This window comes from Botryllus schlosseri, chromosome 7 (assembly GCF_051294905.1).
Source record: "Botryllus schlosseri isolate E-star chromosome 7, Bs_hap1, whole genome shotgun sequence".
Classification (NCBI taxonomy): Eukaryota; Metazoa; Chordata; class Ascidiacea; order Stolidobranchia; family Styelidae; genus Botryllus; species Botryllus schlosseri.
Genome location: NC_137242.1, coordinates 29,270,329 through 29,292,225, shown reverse-complemented (window position 1 = coordinate 29,292,225; position 21,897 = coordinate 29,270,329). Strand labels below are relative to the sequence as shown.

General features: G+C 41.7%; 1 protein-coding gene across 3 annotated transcripts in view; it reads right to left on the bottom strand.

Annotated features, from left to right (window-relative positions):
• LOC145443195 (uncharacterized) overlaps positions 1-21,897 on the bottom strand; it is a 351,124-nt gene that overhangs the window by 13,382 nt on the left and 315,845 nt on the right. The window lies entirely within an intron of this gene.

Below are 21,897 nucleotides of genomic sequence, written 5' to 3'. Positions count from 1 at the left end.
GAACTGATTTTCTGAATTATGAGGTCTAGGATCTGTTTTCGTGTCCCACAGTTTGGCCGAGAGTGTACCTATACTACCATTTCTCTACTATCGACACCTCCTGGTACCAAGTTTAGCTTCCACACCCTTTCAAAGAGTGAAAACGAGTCAAAACACCAATCCTTATGGAGACATATATCCAGGGGATGGGGTGAATTATGCTTGCGCGTACCACTTTTTCACGATTTCCTGCGGTGACTTACGAAAACAGATTCAACTCCACCGTTTACCTTATTTCGTACTCTCGTAATTTCGTACTTTTGTGATTTTATTTCACACTGTATTTATAAATAGGAAAACATTACGTATAGCGACGTTAGAGACGCAGTTTATGTACGTTGTCTCTCGATCCGTACGTTACGCCATGCGTAAAACCCTTGGTGTAATCAGATATGCCTTCTATTGTTTTTGTTATCGCATCTTGCCGCTTCTCCGACTTCGTGACCTCGTAGCCGGTATCCATTGTCAGAGCTAGACACAACAAATAATTACACGGTTGAATCCTCTCGGTTGTTCAGACGTGAATGTTTTGTTGCCATAACTTCAATAATACACACCCCAACATCGATCATTTCTTGTACAATGTATTAGTGCAGTTCTAGGCTGTATTCCAGGTCGGTGAGTATTTCGTGATTAAACGGCTTTAGACACAGCTTAGCGCATTGGTTGTAACTGTGAGACTTTACAACGTGATACCAAAAACTTGTAATTTAACCCACGGGAACACAGAATAAACTTGATTTCAAAAAATTATTACGCCCAAAATCGCATGATTCCACCAGATGACACGTTTCATACGCCGTGTTAATCCGGACTAATCTACAACTTGCGAAGACAAGTCATAACAAAACAGAATGCGTGCTCAATGCTCTAACCTCGGAATATATACAACCATTTCGATTTGCTTCGCTTATTTAGATACATATGGAATCTATGTATATGGGATTTCGAATTGATTTCGAATTGAATCGAACAGTGAATAGCGATAATTTATGTTAAAATCCCGTATCATGGTAAATTTGGGGAGGACAAAGACCTTGACTGAATGACCTTCGCGAGTCTTTCAAACTTAATTACGTGTTGACAGACCAGATATTTTATATTTGCTTCACGAGCGTACATGCACCTCTGCTTCATATTCCATTTCACTTCATACCGCGATTATTCTGATAGGAATTTGATCAGAAAAGGGTCTGTTTAATTTGCATTGATTTTGTTACCGTGTTCATATCAACCCATGAAACGTTAAATGTTACAGATAACCACGCAATCTTGGCCTGAAAAATTCAATCCAAATCCAAGCAACTTTGTTTAGTATTCAGGTATGTTATACTTTTTCCTGGCCCACCACATTACAGTTTACTTTTGAAAAGATTCTTTGGGGTACAGGACGTCGGTATGCAATTAAATATATTATTCGACAGTTTAAAATTATATATAATAACAATTTTTCCTCTCATCTAAATCGACTATATACACGTATAAATATGTGATAGTGAAAAGAGACTTAACTTCCAGCCGTACCAGCTTTCCCCATAAAATCGTAAAGGCTCGCGCAGGTCACAACTTCCTAAACTAACAAGCGTAAGGTCCCAAACTGTCGCTAGAGTGGGATTATGGAATTATAATAGGAAAATTGACAGGAAAAAAGCATCTATGTCATTGTTTGGGACAACGGTAGGTTTCAGGTCTATAAATAGTTTAGGTCGTTCGGTGCGCGCTACCTTCGCTGACAATTGATCGAAAGCACGCGTGCGTGGTTTCGCTATCGAAAGGCGGAATCGAGACTTCTGACACTTCGGGGTTAATAGAGGGTTGCCGTTTTTTGTTATTGTTTGGAAGTCATGGAATTTAAACATCAATGCTCGTATTACGCCGCGCCTATTCAGTTAAGATGCCTGAGCGGTGGAACTCTTCGATCTTTCACCGTCTCCACGAAGGCGTTTCACGGCATGAGAAATGGATTCCACCCATCCGTGTCCACGGCACTGCTAGTAGCGATGACTCTGAGCTCGCAATGGCTGCAAGAACAACACACAACAGAACACTGGTATCACGATTCACGACAAACGATGACACTTGTTCTCTAGTGTTTTGGAAAGTAATTATCTTTTGCACCAGAACTGCTGACTTATAAAATATATTTGTATCACTTTAACTGGAAATATAATATCGAACAGCCATAATTGGCACTACATCAGGATAACCGAGTATATTTTCTAAAATTGCACCTATCCTCCGTGGCATTAGTCAATCCTTGTGCTTTGGTCGAGTAGATGCATTGTAAAGTTTCAAAGGTCAGCCGCCTCTGATTAACTGCGAAACGCATGTGACCCGAAACCTACTTTTGCTAACTAATTACTTCGGTAATTATTCGATATTTTACTTCAACTTAAATTAGTTCGGACTATTTGTAATTGAGTAGTATGTCACGGCAGTAGTTCTAGTTTTACTCGAGTACCGACGCGGACTACATCGATCCCTCTTGTGGTCAGCAGTAGTACAGCGTGACGATTTTGGATTATTTGCAATTCGTGAAGCCAAGGTACGACGGAATCTACGCAGTCAATGGAAACAGATTAGGGTCAACTCTCTCAATATGCAGTCAGCACTATTGATACTTAGAGTCGACGTATTGTATATGTCTAATAGGGTGTGAACCCAATCCATATCGGAGTCCATTCTTGCGAAATTCCGAAAGTGAAAGTAGGGTAGCGAAAGTATCACTTCATTGATTTCGAGAGAACAACATATTTCGTAATTGCTTTTCAGGTCGTAGCCGCGATGATAATTAGTGAGGGGGATATGCTCGGTTTGACTTTAAATATTCAATTATGCTATACTTGTCTCATTTCCAGTGCGGGTATTACAGAAGAAACCGAGCGCCAATATCAGATGCCCTGTCATCTGAAATCATCTCACTTGAATGCTATCACTGTACAGCACAGTGCACACAGTGCTTAGTCAGAATTCTCAAAACATATGTCAGCGTTGCAGTGGATAGAACTCACATAATCTCCGCTCATCCAAGACCCATCATTCCGTGTAAGTGGTGCCTTCAAACCTAGGAGAAGGTCGTGCTAAAAGTTAGAATATAGAATCATCGGCCTGGTGTAAATAACCCCTGTAGTCAAAAAATACCAATAATACCACAAAAACATGCACATACAGAACATGACGCCTAGAAATCAATGTCCATCATTTGGGGCGGAAACATGCAACAGGAGGGGAGGCGAAAGAGCGTGTGCTCGTCAGGTAGGCAAAGGAAAATAGTGAAAAAAGGCTATGTTTATTGGTATTCGGCTACGTATGTTCATGAATGAATAACTTTTTTGAACTAACACTTGCGCACTTTTAATATATTTCCTCAAAGAGGGGGAGGAGAGATGAGGCAGAGGCAGGACAATACTAATTTGTGATGGAAACCATATACTAATTATTTATAATAACTGGTATCAGTGGAATTCAATTTTCGCATTGGCTCCAAAATCCAAATATTAGTACTGCCAAGGCACCAGAACACCCTAAAAATCACCTAGGATGTGAAATAGGATTTGTTATTCTATGTGCAATGACAAAGCAATGAAACAACAGAAGGTGAGTCACAAATTAACATTCTGGACCGATGGTTGCATAAAAGACCCAGCACAGTAAATGAATTCGCTCTTACTTAGTGAAACGACGGCCAGCGTGTAGCGCACAGAGAATACCCTCTATTATGTATTATATTTAGCGCCCCTTTTATTGTGTGAGTGTGAATGGTGCCAATATGATAGCAATCGAGTCTCCAACTGAATCAACTAAACCTTGAGGTTTTATGCATTTGCCAATGTGCTTTCAAATCATAAAGCTCACCTCACGTCCCAGATTTTTGGTGTGGTATGTCGGCAATCTGTCCTGAGAAATTAAATGTTGTCTCCTGTGCGTTCGTGGAGTCGCTATTAAACTAAAGTCATTGGATATTTGATATCCTATCTTGTAAGAGAACGAAACTACAATCGTTTAGTCGGGGTGTTTGTTGAAGAATAAACAAACGCCGTTATGCCAGGTGGCATCTGGCGGTCATTCGATAGTAGGTTTGAATGAGAAAGCGGTAACATAAGATTCGCGAGAGCGGTGTCTTACAAAAGTCTAGAGAACGAAAGTGGGCCGTGCTCCAAGTCAGATCAAGAATCATATTGCAACAATCCCTGTTTACATCCCATCTGAAGATTGATACCGCGTATGTATATCGCGCCATACCGCGACATTCACATGCTGTTGCTTCTACCCAAAGTATATAGCCCAAGTCTCTCAGTCACACATATGTGAATATCGGAGATTCATTGCTGGACCTTCCTTTCAAGAACGGCTAAATACACTTTGCATGAATTGAGTAATATCTGGTTTAAAAAACTCTTTGCGACCTTGGGACAAGTTAAGTAATCAGACTGCTAAACCTATTATATTTGGTAAGATATACTTCTGATGCAGACTAGCACCGACCAGTCATCTGCCAGCTGCAATAAGAAAGAATTATCGGTCTAGAGTAAAATGACCATTGAAGTCGAAAAACTATGAATAGGCCTACTTAAGCAACAGAAGACACTAAGACTAATATATATATATATATATATATCTGATGACCCGAATCTTAATTCTACACAGCACATAGTACCTTATCACACCGCAAGCCATTGTCTTGCAGGGCGCTATGCGTTCTAATTAACAGCGGTCTTCGACGTTTTCCGTCGTGGTACACCCTTTTAACGTTTACTCGAGACTCACACACCCCTGACCACATAACACACTATTTCTGTATGTAGTAAGCCTGATCCACGTGTGTTCAGCCTTTCTGTTATTCACGGCCGTATTTCGATTACATATATAGCATACAGGCGTATTCCCGCGGATAGTCGCCATGGCCCATCTAGACGTCATATACTCGTAATGTTAAATTGGTTACTAGGAACTTCGCACCGCAGAGAGCCCTTGTGGTTTTCTGTGCCATCACTGATTTCTAGACCGCAATAATTTTATTAACTATAGCAACAGCACACCCCCCAGGCTTACTATCTATGCACCAAAATCGCGAGTGTAAAGGCTAGTAAAAGTTATCTGGATTCCCTTTCTACATGGAAAATTAATTTTGTAGATAGCCTAATATTTTTTTTCATATATTCATGTCAAACATTCATCCATTCTTATGCCACGTGATCAGATTCACCGTTAGGGCTGATGAAGGGGGTTTCATCGAACATTTTGGGCAGAAAATTGGTGATGAGAGTTTTCAATTTTATTAATCACTTTGTTGCATGTCGTTCTTTTTGACCTCCCGTCACCCTCGTAGGCAATGTCAAAACATAGAATGAAATTAGCCCAAACGTACGAGGATAACCTTCATTCCTGAGACGCACACGATTCCGACTTATTCTTTCTTTATGGGAAGCATCATTTTCCTCTGTGGTTCACATTTGTACGGTGGGGCTCAGATAACACTATTATATTAAAAACGAAAAATACAAGTAACCCTGAATCTCGCCAAGCGTAAGTAACATTTCGCAGTTTAAGTAAAATCTCTCAAATATTGGGAAAGCAATTCGTAAGTTCAATAAGCAAGTTGCGGTCGCCACACACGCTGATGTAATTATGTGCAGAGGGCCGATTAATTATTGTATGCGACCGTACGTCTGCAGGTTGACCACCTCCATTACCAGCGAGGAAGCTTATGACATCACAGAAGGAATGTAATAAACAAGCTGCGTACGGCTGGTTTTAACTGCACAGTGCACATGGTATATTGCACATCCGGTCAAACTGTTCTGAAGCATAAACTTGCCTATTTATTGGACCATTTTATTGCGCATCTGGTACGCCCCACTACACCCAATCTAAGTGCATGGTACACCCGTATAAAAATTTTGTACACCCTGGGGTGTACGATGCGATAAACCCCGTTCTAATAGCAATATCGTGACTGATACTGATTTGAAGTCTTCAAATAAGATCAACACGAGAAGGCTGAGAATACTTCAATAGGTCCGCCAATGGCCCGGCGACACGCGGCCCTCACAAGGTTAACAAGTTCACATCGCTCGGTTGGACAATATTGAACTCAATTAGCTTCCGTAATAAATATATGATAAACTCATCATCAGCATCATTTTCAGAAGAGAATTATACTTCTGGAAGCAGGTCTCCTTCCCTCACTTGCTACTAATTTGCCTGGAACATCGTCAATGTTACAAAAGATAGTTCGTCAGATCATGTTTATATTTTCAAGAACCATCTGGTATTCACAATATAGCTTTTATATATGTCGTGCACGTATCAGAGCTTTGGTAAAAGCAACACTTGTTAAGTATTAGGATGATTTGTATCCGCCTTGAGTGATGCGACGATAGTATCTGGAAAAGAGAATTTTTCATTCTTTTTGTGTTAAACGTAGGCTACATACATTCATGGCAATAAGTATAGAAAACATAGATGCGTGATTCCAAAAAGTTGGTTTCCTTTCGAAAAGTTTGACGTATTCGTTATTATTTTGATGCTGCGTTGCTATGGGAAAATCACATTTTAAATCGAATTTATATGCGTTGACATGTTCATGAAATCATTGTGTCCACTGCGTTAGTGACTAGCATTTATAAATATCACAAGATAGAAATAGGCCTAGGCCTACTATGCAACGACATGGAGGTTGGAAATTATTTCAATGAGATTCCTTGATCTATCACCGGCTCATTGTACTAACAACAATTCAAACCAGTATACTCATCGGTAAAATAAAGACATAACTATTTGAGCTCGATCGAATATCAGCTCGTCAGTAATAACGAGTCTATCGTATATCTGTGTCGGCCATTAGATGTATTGTAAAGCTATATCTGTAAAGCTATTTTATGACGTCAGACAATGATAGTAGGGACTCAGAGAACTATACACAGTGACTGCTGGGAATATTGCTCTATTTATTTTACAGGTTTCCTGATGATAGCGTAGTGGTAACGATAAGCGCCTACCAATCTGGCGGATCCGGTTCGATTCCCGTCGGAGGTTTATCTGGGCTCCCGTTCCGCCGCCGTTGCCGTTCTTACAGCGACAAAAAAAAAGCCCAGAGAAAGACCCGACGAAGCACTCACAAACAATGAAAAGAACTAGCAGAAAACGCCGCGGCTTCAGAAAAGATCAACATCGAGAAAACTGTGACGCATCGGGCACTCTAGGCCGAGGTGGATGTTAGATCGCAACTGATGCGTGTCGTTCGACATCCTCCTATCTGTTCATGAAATTGCATTGTGTCTTATCGCATTGTACATTATGTATGACTTGCTCAAATGAAAAATATAACTCAACGATTATTATTTTTATCCTTAACAGTTTATTCCATGTCAACGCATTGTAATGGCTGTAAAGCTGTTCAAAGAAATGCTCTCGAGGTTTAGACATATGCCTTGTGATGGATGCCATATTTTTAATATCGGCCCAATACATCGAGGTTGTTGGTGAAGGTGACAGTTATCGATTTTATCAGTATATGCTCAAAACTTTTATATCGGTTGATCTCCAGATATAACCACAAAAAGTCGTTCATCACATGCATTTTCGGATTTACGTCGTCCATGGCAGGGAAGGCGATTTCTTTGTGAATGTGGGTTGATCATAATTTTTCAATATTTTTAATAAGCGCAGTCGCGGTTTCATTTAAAAACGGCTGCTTCAACGCACCGGCGTACGGCTTCGAATGTAACGTGCGGCTGGATATGTCGTATCAAACGTGTAGCAGCTTGCCAGCAATATAACAGACCTCCACGCAAAGTGTCAGTGGAAACCCCAATCTTCTCTCCAGCGGTTACAATATACTGCGTAGCCACCTGAATCGAAGACACTGGAAAATATGATCACACACTGTAAGGTATTGCCGTGCATTTCCATTGCGCTTTGTATCATTGAATCATGGTCAGCTTTAACTTACAAGAAAGTTTTCGAAAAGAAATCACGTGGAATTCATTCAAATGGGCATTAAGGCTGTCAAGCATTCAAATTGGAGTAGGCTACATTTTATTGCAGGGGTTCCTAAAGTATTGGTCATGTCCAAACTAAGGGTCGCGAAGGGTATAATTGTGGGTCGCGGCGGCACAAGCGCGATCTTTTACCTTGTATGTAATATTTGTTAAATTTATTACAGCGAAAAAATTCTTCGCGCCGGACAGTTTGTCCAGATCCGAGGTCACTGTGTTAGATACAATAGCCAATAAGCGAGTCACACATAAAATCGTTACTCCGATATGGCTTGATCATAAAAATGTGTCGACGGTGGTATTACATACATTGGTTTTATTTTATTATATGATTTATCGCACATTGTTTTCTCTGGAAAACATCGTTAGATACTGTTTTAATGCTTTAGTGTCGGGCTGTGCAACGAGAGGGTGGGGGCCTATGAAGACACAGGAGGTCAACCCCTTTCGCGGCGCCAACGAACAGCTTGGCAAAGTGCGGTGGCAACAAGCTGGCCAAACATCACCGACTCTGATTGTCAAAAACCTAGGAGATTAATATGCCAGGTCATCGAAATGAGCAGCACGGAATATTTCCGTCCTTGCAATCTGAGTATAGTCTACAAATTCAGTGCAAGCGCGACCCGGAGAGGAAAATAATGCATCTCAGATTGAAATGGCGTGCCACAGAAATGTGTTATATAGCTTCGTCTGAGCGAAAGTAGTCTAATGCGCGTTTTCTGTGTCATACATGCCCGTAAAAACACAGCATACTACCTATAAAAATGATGTGCGATGCTTGGGACGCGATCTGCCACTAAACTCAGATTTGGGTCACAGCCTTAAAGGTGTAAGGACCACCGCTTTGAATGTCTCTGGAGTCCAATGTTGTTGCTGTTTGTAGTATTCATGGTGTTTTTCGGCTGCAAATGGTCATTCACGCCACATGACGATATTCTTTATTGCAATTCCGGAATTGTAGCACGGCCCACTTCTAGGCTTTTTTAAAACAAGTCCGCAGCGTAAATCGAAAAAAAATGCAAAAATTGTCTAGCACAGGGGTCAGCAGACTCTTTCACTGGGGGCCAGACTTGTAGGCTACATACTACCAATCTAGTTGATTAACCAACTACTAATTTCGTGTAGCACCTGTAAGGATGTTGGTGTGGACGAGCGGTCTGATAATAATATAAAAATCGATGAATTGCTTCGGCAGTTGCTTATTTGTGAATTTTTAAAGGGCCTTATCGTTAGCTCCAGTGGTGACTTATAGGGTGGGCGAGGTGGGCGGTCACCCGCCCCCTCCTCCTGGTCAAAGCCCCTCTCCCCCCTCTTTGGTTTTAGCGCTTTTTTTTTCAAGGGTTATAGCGAATAGACGTGGAAATCCATATACCAATCAAGAAGATTATTCCATTCAGATGGGTCAATCATCAAATCTCTGCATTTGTTAGAAAAGTCCCATATCCCGATAATCATCAAGTCTCTGTATGCGGTACAGGTACCTATAGTTTTGGTGTAGTCTATCCTTGTTACCATGCCAAAATAGATATGACCTAATCCAGCACCTGGCTCAAACCATGAAATGGTGTGCTGGCTTATTACTTATTTAGCCTGCAGCAGTTGCATCGTATCGCTATTTTATTTAGGCCTGCCTCAAGGTCGTGTTAAAGAGTCATCAGGTAATACCGTTTCCATACGGCGCACTAATATTACGTTGGTATGCGAAAGGGGGTCTAGGGGCGCAGAGCCCCCCATAAGCTACGATTACATACTTATAGGGGGCGGAAGTCTTGCCCAAGCCCCCCTCCCAATCGTAGGGCCACCACTGGTTAGTTATAATTCTAGTTGATCATTTAGAACGCCCAGTAGTTCGTTTATGTCTGGTTAGGGCAGGTTGCAAAATAGCTTTGCTGCTGGCGGTATAGGTTAGTCAGCTTATTTGAGAATCTCTTTTCGGGTGCAGGGCACCACCTAGCGATATTCAGAACGCTAGGATGAATGCAATAAGTGGTAGTTGAAAAACCAATTCTACGCTCTAGAACATGGGTATTTAACCCTAGGCAAAACTTACGTTAATCTGCAAGCCTGCGGGGAACGACGAATATTGGCTGAGTCTGTATCTTCACCTCCAGGGAATGCCTGAGACTCGCTCAGACGCTAGAATACCAGCCAGTCTTCAGGATTACCGGACCACGACCAAACATCGACCTCGCTCTCTGCCACATGCCACCTCATATTGTCGCTTGCGTCTTATATTCTCTGCATTACTTTTCATCCAGTGTGCATGCCTCTTATTTACTTCGCCTAGGCTAAGGTGGGTGTCTGATCTTAAAGGCAAATCCAAGTTGTTTCGACACCTTCCTATCTTTTCATTGTATCGCAGTCTTGTAATGTTTTGAAACGATGAAAATATTAATAAACCTGACTGATTGATTGATTGCTCTCTAGCTCTCCATGAAACACTAGTAAACAACTATCGACCTAGAGTTATCGGTCCACCTACGCATTAGTGACTTAACGTCGATGATTCTTACTTTTCTCCGGCGGGAAGTGATTGTGTCCTGATGGGTCTTTCCATATCTTTCTCTTGGCAGCGTTTTGTAACGATCCATTTTTGTCTACGATCACGTTCGTATCGTTCTGCACTTGAACGTTCGCAATGGGAATGCTATACCCGATCTTGATCGTTACGAAGACATGTCCATCATCGCCACGTTCAGAAAAGACGAAATGCGAACCAGGCGTTATGGTCGTGAATCCAGGATCGTACGTGGTATGTGATATCGATGTTCCTGGTGTTAGAAATAGATGTATGTTGGAATATACGGAAATTTATTTTGACAAGTATTTTGAACTCTTCTAGTCGGAACCAAAACTATTAAAACTGAGATTGAATTAGCGAGAATTTCCTCTTACTTTGCAATCTTGTCGTGTACCTTTGACCATATATTTACACAGAGGTGGTCAAAGAAATCAGCGTTGATACTCAATTGTGTGAGTACACGTGTCGCGAGGGCCGTAACTGCCGCACCCCAAACCCCCTAATTGGGGGGTGGCCGAGCTCGAAGGGGGCCCCAAATGTTTTGGTGAATTAGCATAAATTATAGAGTATTTTTTGAAACTTTATGCAACTTTTTCAAAAAATTTTCGCGCCGGGCGCGATTTCAACTTGCCAAATGTTATGATTATTGGGTAGGCTACTCTACCCCCAAAGAAAAACACGCAATATTTATCGAAATGGGCATATCGGCGTTGGTCATTACCGCGCCACGACGCACCAAGACATATACATCATACAGTTTTAGGGCCATGTATCACGTGACTCCAAGAAGTGTGCCAGAACGATCGGCAGCGAGAAACCTTGGCCGAAAAGGACTGCCCTTATGGTGACCGAAGACTTCGTTATATATACGAAATACACATAGGTTTATTAATCCATATGCGCCTGAATGACTAGCGCCGAAAGTTCCTACTTCCTGTCCTGGTAATCTGAACCTCACAAGACAAATACCATCCCGCAGAGATAAATTTGTACCAGCGAAGAAATAGCAATTTGAAATCCTGTGATCTTTTAGTTTAGTACGTTTGGGCGATTCTATATTTTTTGATATAGCAGACAGGAGGTCACGAAATAACATCATACCAACGAGTCCGTCCGTCAGAGGATGTTTAATTATTATTTACGGGCTCTACAGTTTCAAAGACACCTCACTCAGCTCTACCGCTGAGTAGAGAGGACAAGAAATTAAAAGCAATATATATATGCAATTCCCGATCTTATTGACCGATTTTTATACCATGAATTATCAAAAAATTTCGCGCTTGGCGCTGGCCAACTGAATAGTAGGCCTACAACTATTATTTCGTGGCAAAAGCGAACAACGTGATTGGGGGGTCGGTTTATCACCCTATGGGAGCCCAAGACTCAAGTTTTTTGGAGATCCTGACGAAGTGCTGTTTCGTTCTTGCCAACGGGTATCCACCCGGAGATGTTCAATTATTATTGAGGGGTCCTATCTTTTCAAGCACACCTTACTCAGCTCTACCGGTAAATCAGATTACGGGAGCAGAGAGAGGATAAAAATTGATAGCAATATACAAGCAATACCGATCATATTGACATATTCAGCCATGAATTATAGAAATTTCTCGCGCATGGCGCGATTAAGCGAGCAAAGCTGACTCACTAAACGGACACCCAATGTATAAATAGCGTCATATTGACCGATTCAGTCATGAATTAAAAAAATTTCTCGCGCTTCGCGCGATTAGGCAAGCAAAGCAGACTCACTAAACGGATCCCCAATTAATTAACAACGTATACCCAATGTAAAGAGCGCATGGCCGGGGGGAGATCTGGGGAGCGAAGCCCCCTAGAAGTTTGGTTTACCACCCTATGGGGGGGGGCTGACGAAGTGCTGCTACGGCCCTGCGTGTCGCAAGTAGAAGTAGGAATTTTTAAGATATGTCCAAACTACTATGAGTGGAATTACGAAATAAAGCGTATGATACCAACTCAAGTATGTGTTTTGAATGGGTCCTTGGTCATATGAGCACGTGACATATAATAGCACGTGACATAATAGCACGCGACACTTCAGCATGCGACAATTGGGCATGGGACACTTGAACATGTGGGTAAAATCAGGGGTTAGGGCCGGGTATGGTTTAGATTGAGGATTGGGTTAGGGTTAGGTTTGGGGTTAGGTTATATATTAGTGATGATTGCGAAGTTAGGATGGGGGTTAGGGTAAGTTTTTGGTTTATGAAACTATATGGCAAATTACGCATGCTAAAGTCTTGCATGCTCCTATGTCGGGCATGTTTGAAGTAGTTGCTTTGGTGTATGGATCGTATATTTTCAGAATCAGTTCTGACCCGCGGCTACCTTCGCCGTCATAATTTATATCATCGCGACTAACTCAAAATCACTGTAATAACACTACAACTACAAGTCAGTTCAATCAGCGAAAATACATTATTTTATAGTGATACAGGAAATACCACGCGATTCTTATTACAATATCACTCATAAAGTGAATCGTATCTATCATAAAACGACTTTGTAAATTTAAAAATGCGATCAATTACAAAAATAAGCAGTTTCGCGCAAGAAAACTTTGCAAGTAAAGTGGGAACTGGCTAATTAAACAACCGATCCCGTAAATGCAACTCAGAGTTGTAATGACTCGAGCATGATTCGAGTCGAGTCCCAATATTTCGTTGACTCGACTTGACTCGAGTCAGTTTTTTATAAATGGAAGATGACTCGACTAGAGTCAATTCGCCCATTGTATTGACTCGGCACGTACTCGATTCATTGCGCATGACTCGACACATTCTGTGTCTTGTATATCAGGCCCGATAGTTGGAAAATAGGCCAAGAAACAGTCCTTTATCTGTTTTAATAAACATGTATAAAATGAGAAAAATGAGTATATTATGTGAGGCTTTCGATGTCCCCCACAGAAGTTAGTTGAACCAGACTTGAACTCTATACCGAACAGTAAACCCTATGACTTGAACTATAGGACACGAGTCTTAACATTACGACTCGATCCGTTGTTTCTTGATTTGGACTCGTACTTAAATCGGTGGTAAATTAAAATTATCTCGAATTGACTCGAGTCAAAACTATAAAAGTAAAATTGACTTGTGACCCGGACCATTGCGACTTGCTTGCAACCCTGCGAAAAACGACAAGTACCTCATTAGTGACATGTTCCCACCTCTTTACCAGTTTACATTCAAGGTTTTGTGAATCCCAATTTTGATCCTTATTTTACCTGCTTACTATCATAAAGATTTCAGAAACTACAACCATACAAACTAAAGCGGCACAGGCGGAAGATTTACTCACGAGTTCTATGTCCCACTCCCGCAGAACCTTCCATAAATCCGAGTTTCACTTTTGTTTCGCTCTCGCTCTCCTGTATTTCGATCTTGTTGCCCTTTATGCACGCCTTGATGTTGCTGTCGTACCCGTTAGCCACAACCGTCCCGTTACACTTACTGTTGCCCTCGCCTGCAATTCAATAAATCACATGTACGTCTAGTTGGAATAGCACCGTGTGAGTTACTTTTATCCTCATGCATCGGTGAATATACAATGCTCACTCACCCATGATTATAATCCAATCGGTGCTCTTAGTATGAACAGAAAATTACGGCGTTATCGCATACGGGACGGGCTAAAGAAAGGGTAAATTCATTGATGTTACATATTGAGCGTGTTGGTTCTTATATAGCCACTTTGCAACGTTTTACTTTTTGCATGTACCTTCAAGTCCTCACCTAATATGGTAATATTAGTCATGGATAATGTGCAACTCGTTTTCTGCAACTTTCCAACAATATAAAGAACTGTAAACTAAATGATTCCGATAATTTTTTCTCATATACATGAATGGTGAGGCATTGTTAGCAACACTCACTGACGCAATAAGAATGTGAAAAATTCCATTGCATGGTAAGGAAGAGCCCGACTTGCTGCCAATCCACGTCCTGGAGATAAGTCGATAGAGTACCCACTTCAACTACGACAATTTAAAGTCTGCTTTCTAATGCATTATATTGGTATAGTAACTAATACCCAGTATTGACATATATATATGTGGTTTGATACTACGACCAACTGCTTCATTTTTCATCAATTGATCACCAATTCAAAGGCGGTTTCACGATATTCTCCGTATAGCACATTGATTCCCAAACTTAAATGTCACCTTTCCCGGGATAGAATGAGTCATGTCTTGACTCGCTTTTCTATCAATAACATTGAAGAGCTTCTTGGAGGTACAGAACTTCAGTATACAATTGAATAGTATATTCATATTGAAATGAATATAATATTCAATTACAATAACATTTACTGAACGTTCTAACATTTCCGCGCCACAATAGACCCGTTCGTTCTTTTCGCTCCCGGTCTCTTAAAATCGACCACTGGTATAGAATTACTGGATTCTATGATGGGCTATTTGCTTTTAGCGGTAAACAGCAAAGGCAGTAACGCATCGCGAACAACGTAAAATAAGATAACAGCGTTCGTGATGCATTTAACATTGCATAGTCGACATGTCATGCATGCAAAACTTACACTGTTAGACTTAAGTCTCTAAGTATGCTGGTAATATTATAAATAGACATTCTCCATCATTTGACGAATCAGCAAAATTAGTTGACACCCAACGAACATGCAATCGAGTCATAGACATTAGGAAGGGGGCTAAGTGGAAGCTAAACTAGGAAAGGTTATACTGGGCAAGTCTTTCCCAAACATTGGCGAATGGGGTGAACTTTACGACTGAAGGAAAATTTTGATGAAAATCGAACTTTTTAAATCTCATGTTAGTATACAATAATCAGATATACTCTGCGTATATCCTGTACCATTTCCCATTGTATGTTCCCCACTATGCTATAATTAGTATATGCGACAATATGCGTGGTGATTTCGTTATCCATATGGATCACATCTCCGTAAGTCGTACTCAATAGTCTGTTTCCGATTTTTTTGTATTAAGTAGGCCTAGTATTGTCAGTGGATATATAATTCGAAATCGCATTGAATTTGGTGATTGGTAAACCACTCCTAGCAGCCATATTATTGCTGTCGTCGACTATTGCGAATGAATTGGAGTGGCCTAATTACGTACGCTAAACGCATCCGCATCCATCAGACACGGAACCAAACGCTACGCTACGCATCATTACATATAACGAAACAAGCTGTTGCGGCACTAGATGCAGCCGAGCGTTACACATCAGAAAATGAAGTAGTTATACCTCTATTGCAATTGGTATTCGCATAGATGGATTCGGGCGACTACAGTCGATAACACATTTTCATAAAGCATTTGTTTTCAATAATGTTTTGTTAAATATTCCGTGGTTCCGTTTACCTGAATTTCGACTGTCGAGACACCGGCTATTCAAATATATAACCGAAATTTTCAAAGTGGTATAACTATAGTTAGAATACAATTTTATACTCAGATGTCTGCATTTTATGTACTAAATTAGTATAGTGTCTCTGTCCGGGAGTGAGATATAAATCCCTACTTTGGTACCACGACCAGCTGCTTCATTTATTCATCAAATGATCACCAATTTTACCTTCGCTTCATTGTATTCTCCATATCCAGTTGCTAGGTTCTATCGTAGCGTTTAGCGTTTAAAACAAGGCATTCACAAATCGAGCAAATCAAGAATTATATAGCTGTATCTACAACCTACTGCTTTGCTACCGTCTCTTTTATACACGCCGTTGCTGAAAAAGGAGTCTTACATAAAAAAAGAAACGGCTCGCATAAAATTCTAGGGCGACATTAACGTTTCTCCATTAAATCGTATTATAATGACTTGTTGTTAGAGCGCAAATTTCTTCGCGGATTGGAGACTTGGACATATGGGGAAACGAAATACTTGCGGCCGCATTATTTGACTTGACATAGGACCTACCATACGCAACAATGGGTGATCATGATCAAGAAAGAATAGGGTATTCCACACACGATCTTGGTTTTTGAATAAGCCTACAATATCGAGCTTGTTAGACAATTGAAGATTTGCTAAATTGTAGCTTATGTTCGATATTGCAATATAACGGTGCATGGCGTTTACCAAGTTCGATAAGAAGTCCGTCATTGGTTAGAGACCCTATATTGTATGCTTCGAAACTGCAAAGCGAATGCGCCATCAACGGTTCACGGATATGAATGCAGAGTTGCAGACACTTCCGACACCGTGCGATAGCCTATTGGTAAACCGAGCAACCGTACGAATGACTGGCCGGTGCAGAAATTACAGATCGAACTAAGAACGAAAGTTGAATCTCACATGTTGTTGGTTAACCTACTTTGTGGTGCATTTCATGGAAAAATTTGGTGGCCATGAAGTGTGTTACGATGCATCGACAGATCACACAATGAAAGAAGTAGGCTACTTGAAATCTTTGAAAAGAGTCAACTCAAGAACGTCCTCCACAAACTCTTAAAAATATCGAAATAGTACACAATCCTTTTTTATATACAGTTACACGTGACAATGCATTCTAAACTTCCTGTGCAACCGTACATTATACCCTTGCACGAAATAAATCGAAACTACTGGGATTGGTTATCGAAAATGAAACTAAAAGTAGAAGTATGAAGCATAATGATATGAGATCAATAAAGACCATAGTAACCACGATCGGAAACTTGTATCACGTCCATTAAAAGTAAACGGCGTCATAATGCACAGGTCATAGTTTATGGCAGAGGTCTCAAACTCAAATGTGGTCGCGGGCCAATTTCTTAGTTTTGACGACGCCGCGGGCCGCACCAGTGGCACCACCAATAATAGGGACATTCAACGCGAAATTTCCAAGTAGGCCTTATTTGACGGGAGCTTGAATATAGGCATCCCACAAACATCATGAAAATGTAATTTATTATTTTACTATTCACGATAGACACGGAAAAAATCATACTTTTAAATATTTGAAAAAAATTGTTTTTATGCCGGGCATTTTGTTCAAATAATGATGAGTTATAGACATCATGCGAGAGGATGCATCATGATTCGTGACATCGTCAAACTGCCGGGTTATAATATTGCAGCTAGTGGACCTTTGACGTGCCGTAGTTTTATGTAGAATATTTTAAAATCTACTGAAGATTGATCTGATATCGGAGCATTTGAGCGGTGTAGCCTAATCCGGGTTATGATATAGTCGTGATAATAAGTAGGCTATTGTTACTATGTCATTGCCAAAGTCAATTCAATCAGCTTCAGATTTTGCCTTCGATTAACAACTGGAATATAATCATAATTGAGCCATAGTAATTGTTTATTCAGCGATCGTACCCCTCGTGCTTCCAATAAGATTTCTCGTAGCCCCCGTTCATTTTCAACACAATTTCTGATTGTACACATACATTAAAATTTGAAAGCCCATACACATAAAATCGCGCGTGGCGCGAAGACCATTTTCCAGTTGAATAAATTGGTCAAGAAAATATTCCACAGCATATAGGCCTGATTCCACAATGCATCTCGTACAACATGAAGTGGTGCTCTGTACCCCGAAGGCGTCTACGACTCTACGGACCCTGGTTACGAACCCCTGGAATAGAAATGTCCAATCGCCGATGAATTCATTGGTGTTACAGCTGTTGAGCGTACTACTATACCTTGCTCGCCACCGATAATAACATGGATAGAGAGAACAGACAACACCGAGCATGTAACCAACTATACGTCACGCGGGGGTCACATAATGCCGATAGTTGCCATACTGACCTGATTAGATAGCTTTATATACCCTACGCAACGCAAGCTACGACCTTTTGATATATTACTATTCCCCATGACAGTTTCATAGACTTTTGTATCCGTAGGATTGCCAAGCCACCGTTCCGAGTCGCAAGTCCTTCTCTGATTTTAACGTTTGACTCGACTCAACTCAAGTCATTTTTATATAATCACCCAGTCAATCCGAAATCGAGTAATTTCACGAAAGATCGCACAAAACTAAATCACAATTTTCAGTCACGAGTCATCAACGGGTCATGTTTTATCATCATGAACTAGAAATGTGACGTATTAGCTGATCTTCTACCGCGTGGTAGCTTTTAAAAGTGATGTTGAGATTTCAGTGTTTTATAGTAGTTTTGTAGTTCAGTACAATTGTCAAAAAAGATATATTTCCTTGATATTTCTCTCCTCTAGACTGTCGTTTTCAACTGCCAACTCCACTAAAGTTACACAATGGCGACGCAATTACCACAGCGATTACCAGTGAACCCAGCCCTCGGTGAACCCAGTCTTACAAACTTGGCCCTCGGGAACTTTTGTAATTAAGTGTATTAACAAGTATTATTATGAATTAATAAATTAATAATGTTATTATCACCTGATTTGTCGATCTTGTAAGGAGGTCAGAGCATGCGTAGATCACGCAGTCACGGCGTGATCAGATCACGGATTGCGCAAGCGCCAGGCGCGGCCTTACAAACTCGGCCCTCGGTGAACTCGGACCCGGTGAATTCCGCCCTCGGGAAATTTTGTATTCACTGGCAACCCTAATATACCCCCTCCCCCAACCCTAATATCCCGTCCCCGGCAACCCTAAAATCCCACCTCCGGCAACCCTAATATCCCACCTCCGGCAACCCTAATATCCCACCTCTGGCAACCCTAATATCCCACCTCCGGCAACCCTAATATCCCACCTCCACCAACCCTAATATCCCACCTCCACCCACCCTAATATCCCACCTCCGCCAACCCTAATATCCCAGCTCCACCAACCCTAATATCCCACCTCCGGCAACCCTAATATCCCCCTCCCCCAACCCTAATATCCCACCCCCGGCAACCCTAATATCCCACCCCCGGCAACCCTAATATCCCACCTCCGGCAACCCTAATATCCCACCTCCGGCAACCCTAATATCCCACCTCCACCAACCCTAATATCCCACCTCGACCAACCCTAATATCCCACCTCCACCAACCCTAATATCCCATCTCCACCAACCCTAATATCCCACCTCCGGCAACCCTAATATCCCCCTCCCCCAACCCTAATATCCCACCTCCGGCAGCCCTAATATCCCCCCTCCACCAACCCTAATATCCCACCTCCGGCAACCCTAATATCCCACCTCCACCAACCCTAAAATCCCACCTCCCTCAACCCTAATATCCCACCTCCGGCAACCCTAATATCCCACCTCCACCAACCCTAATATCCCACCTCCACCAACCCTAATATCCTACCTCCGGCAACCCTAATATCCCAGCTCCCAGCTTTAATTCAAAATTGTTCGGGGGCGGAATTCACCGAGGTCCATAGTATTCGAGAAACACCATGAATACCACAAAACAAACAAGTAGAGTATGTGAGCGTCGCGTTATCTCCCCCGCTTACTCAATCCGTGAATACAAAATTTCCCGAGGGCCGAGTTCACCAAGGTCCGAGTTCACCGAGGGCCGAGTTTGTAAGCCTGGGTTCACCGAGGGCTGGGTTCACCGGCAACCACCACAGCAGACCACCGTTTTACAATAAGAGTAAACAGTCTGGGGAATCCCCAATAGTTAGGAGAATTGGCCCCTGGTCTTTGGGGACTTTGCGGGGATAGAAGATCACGATGAAGATGACTAAAATTGCTCATAAAAGTATTTTCATGCACTACTACACCATCATTTGGATCACAATGACCAAAGTTTCCTAACAATTTTTCAAATCTGAACAACCCTAATATGTTTGCTTGAATATTTTTATAGTCAACATTGAACGGACAATGTACGTCGTATATACATGTACGACATGACAGCTACCAGCAACGAGTCAAGTTCCGCCTCTGAATGCACATATTTTCCCAAGCATCATTAAATCGATTTGCTACGTGCTGTCGCTATTCTCCACATCCCTTCATATTCTACGATGTATGCAGGGCCGTAACTGCCGCACCCCAAACCCCCCAATTGGGGGGGGGGCGAGCTCGAAAGGGGGCCCCAAATTTTTTGGTGAATTAGCATAAATTATAGGGTATATTTTTTGAAACTCTATGCAACTTTTTCAAAAATTTTTCGCGCTTCAAGTTGCCAAATGTTATGATTATTTGGTACTATTCCCCCAAGGAAAAATACGCAAGATTTATAGAAATGGGCATATCGGCGTTGGCCATTACCGCGCCACGACACACCAAGACATATACAGTTTTAGGCCATGTAACACGCGACTCCAAGAAGCGTGCCAGAACGATCGGCAGCGAGAAACCTTGGCCGAAAAGGACTGCCCTTATGGTGACCGAAAACTTCGTTATATAAACGAAATACATATAGGTTTATTTGTCCATTGGCGTCTAAATGACTGGCGCCGAATGTTCCTGTCTTGGTAATCTGAACCTCACAAGACAAATACCATCCCGCAGGGAAAAATTAGATGCCAGTGAAGAAATACCAATTTGAAATCTTGTGATCTATTAGTTTAGTACGTTTGGGCGATCCTATATTTTTGATATAGCAGACAGGAGGTCATGAAGTAACATCATGTAACGAAGTCATACCAACGAGTCCGCCCGTCAGAAGATGTTTAATTATTGTTTACGGCCTCTAAAGTTTCAAAGACACCTCACTCAGCTCTACCGGTAAATCTGATTACGTGAGTAGAGAGGACAAGAAATTGATAGCAATATATATGCAATTCTTATTGACCGATTTTATCATGAATTATCAGAAATTTTCGCGCTTGGCGCTGACTAACTGAACAGTACAACTGTAATTTTGTGGCAAAAGCGAACAACGAGATTGGAAGGGGGATCGGTTTATCACCCTATGGGATCCCAAGACTCAAGTCTTTTGGGGGCCTGACGAAGTGCTGTTTCGTTCCTGCCAACAGGTATACACCCGGAGATGTTCAGTTATTATTGAGGGGTCCTACCTTTTCAAGCACATCTTACTTAGCTCTACCGGTAAGTTAGATTACGGAAGCAGAGAGAGGATAAAAATTGATAGCAATAATAAGCAATACCGATCATATTGACCGATTCAGTCACGAATTATAGAAATTTCTCGCGCTTCGCGCGATTAAGCAGGCAAAGCTGACGCACTAAACGGACACCCGATGTATAAACAGCGTCACATTGACCGATTTAGTCATGAATTATAGAAATTTCTCGTGCTTCACGCGATTAGGCAAGCAAAGCAGACACACTAAACCAGTGGTTCTTAACCTTGCCCCCAGCGCCCCCTTCGGGGGCGCTGGTGATTTTGAAGGGGGCGGAAACGCTCGGGGGGGCGATATGGGGGGCGCTGGGCTCAGGGGGCGATAAGGGGGCGCTGAAGAAAAATGGCTTCGTCGTAGATTATGTGGTAGTAGGACATA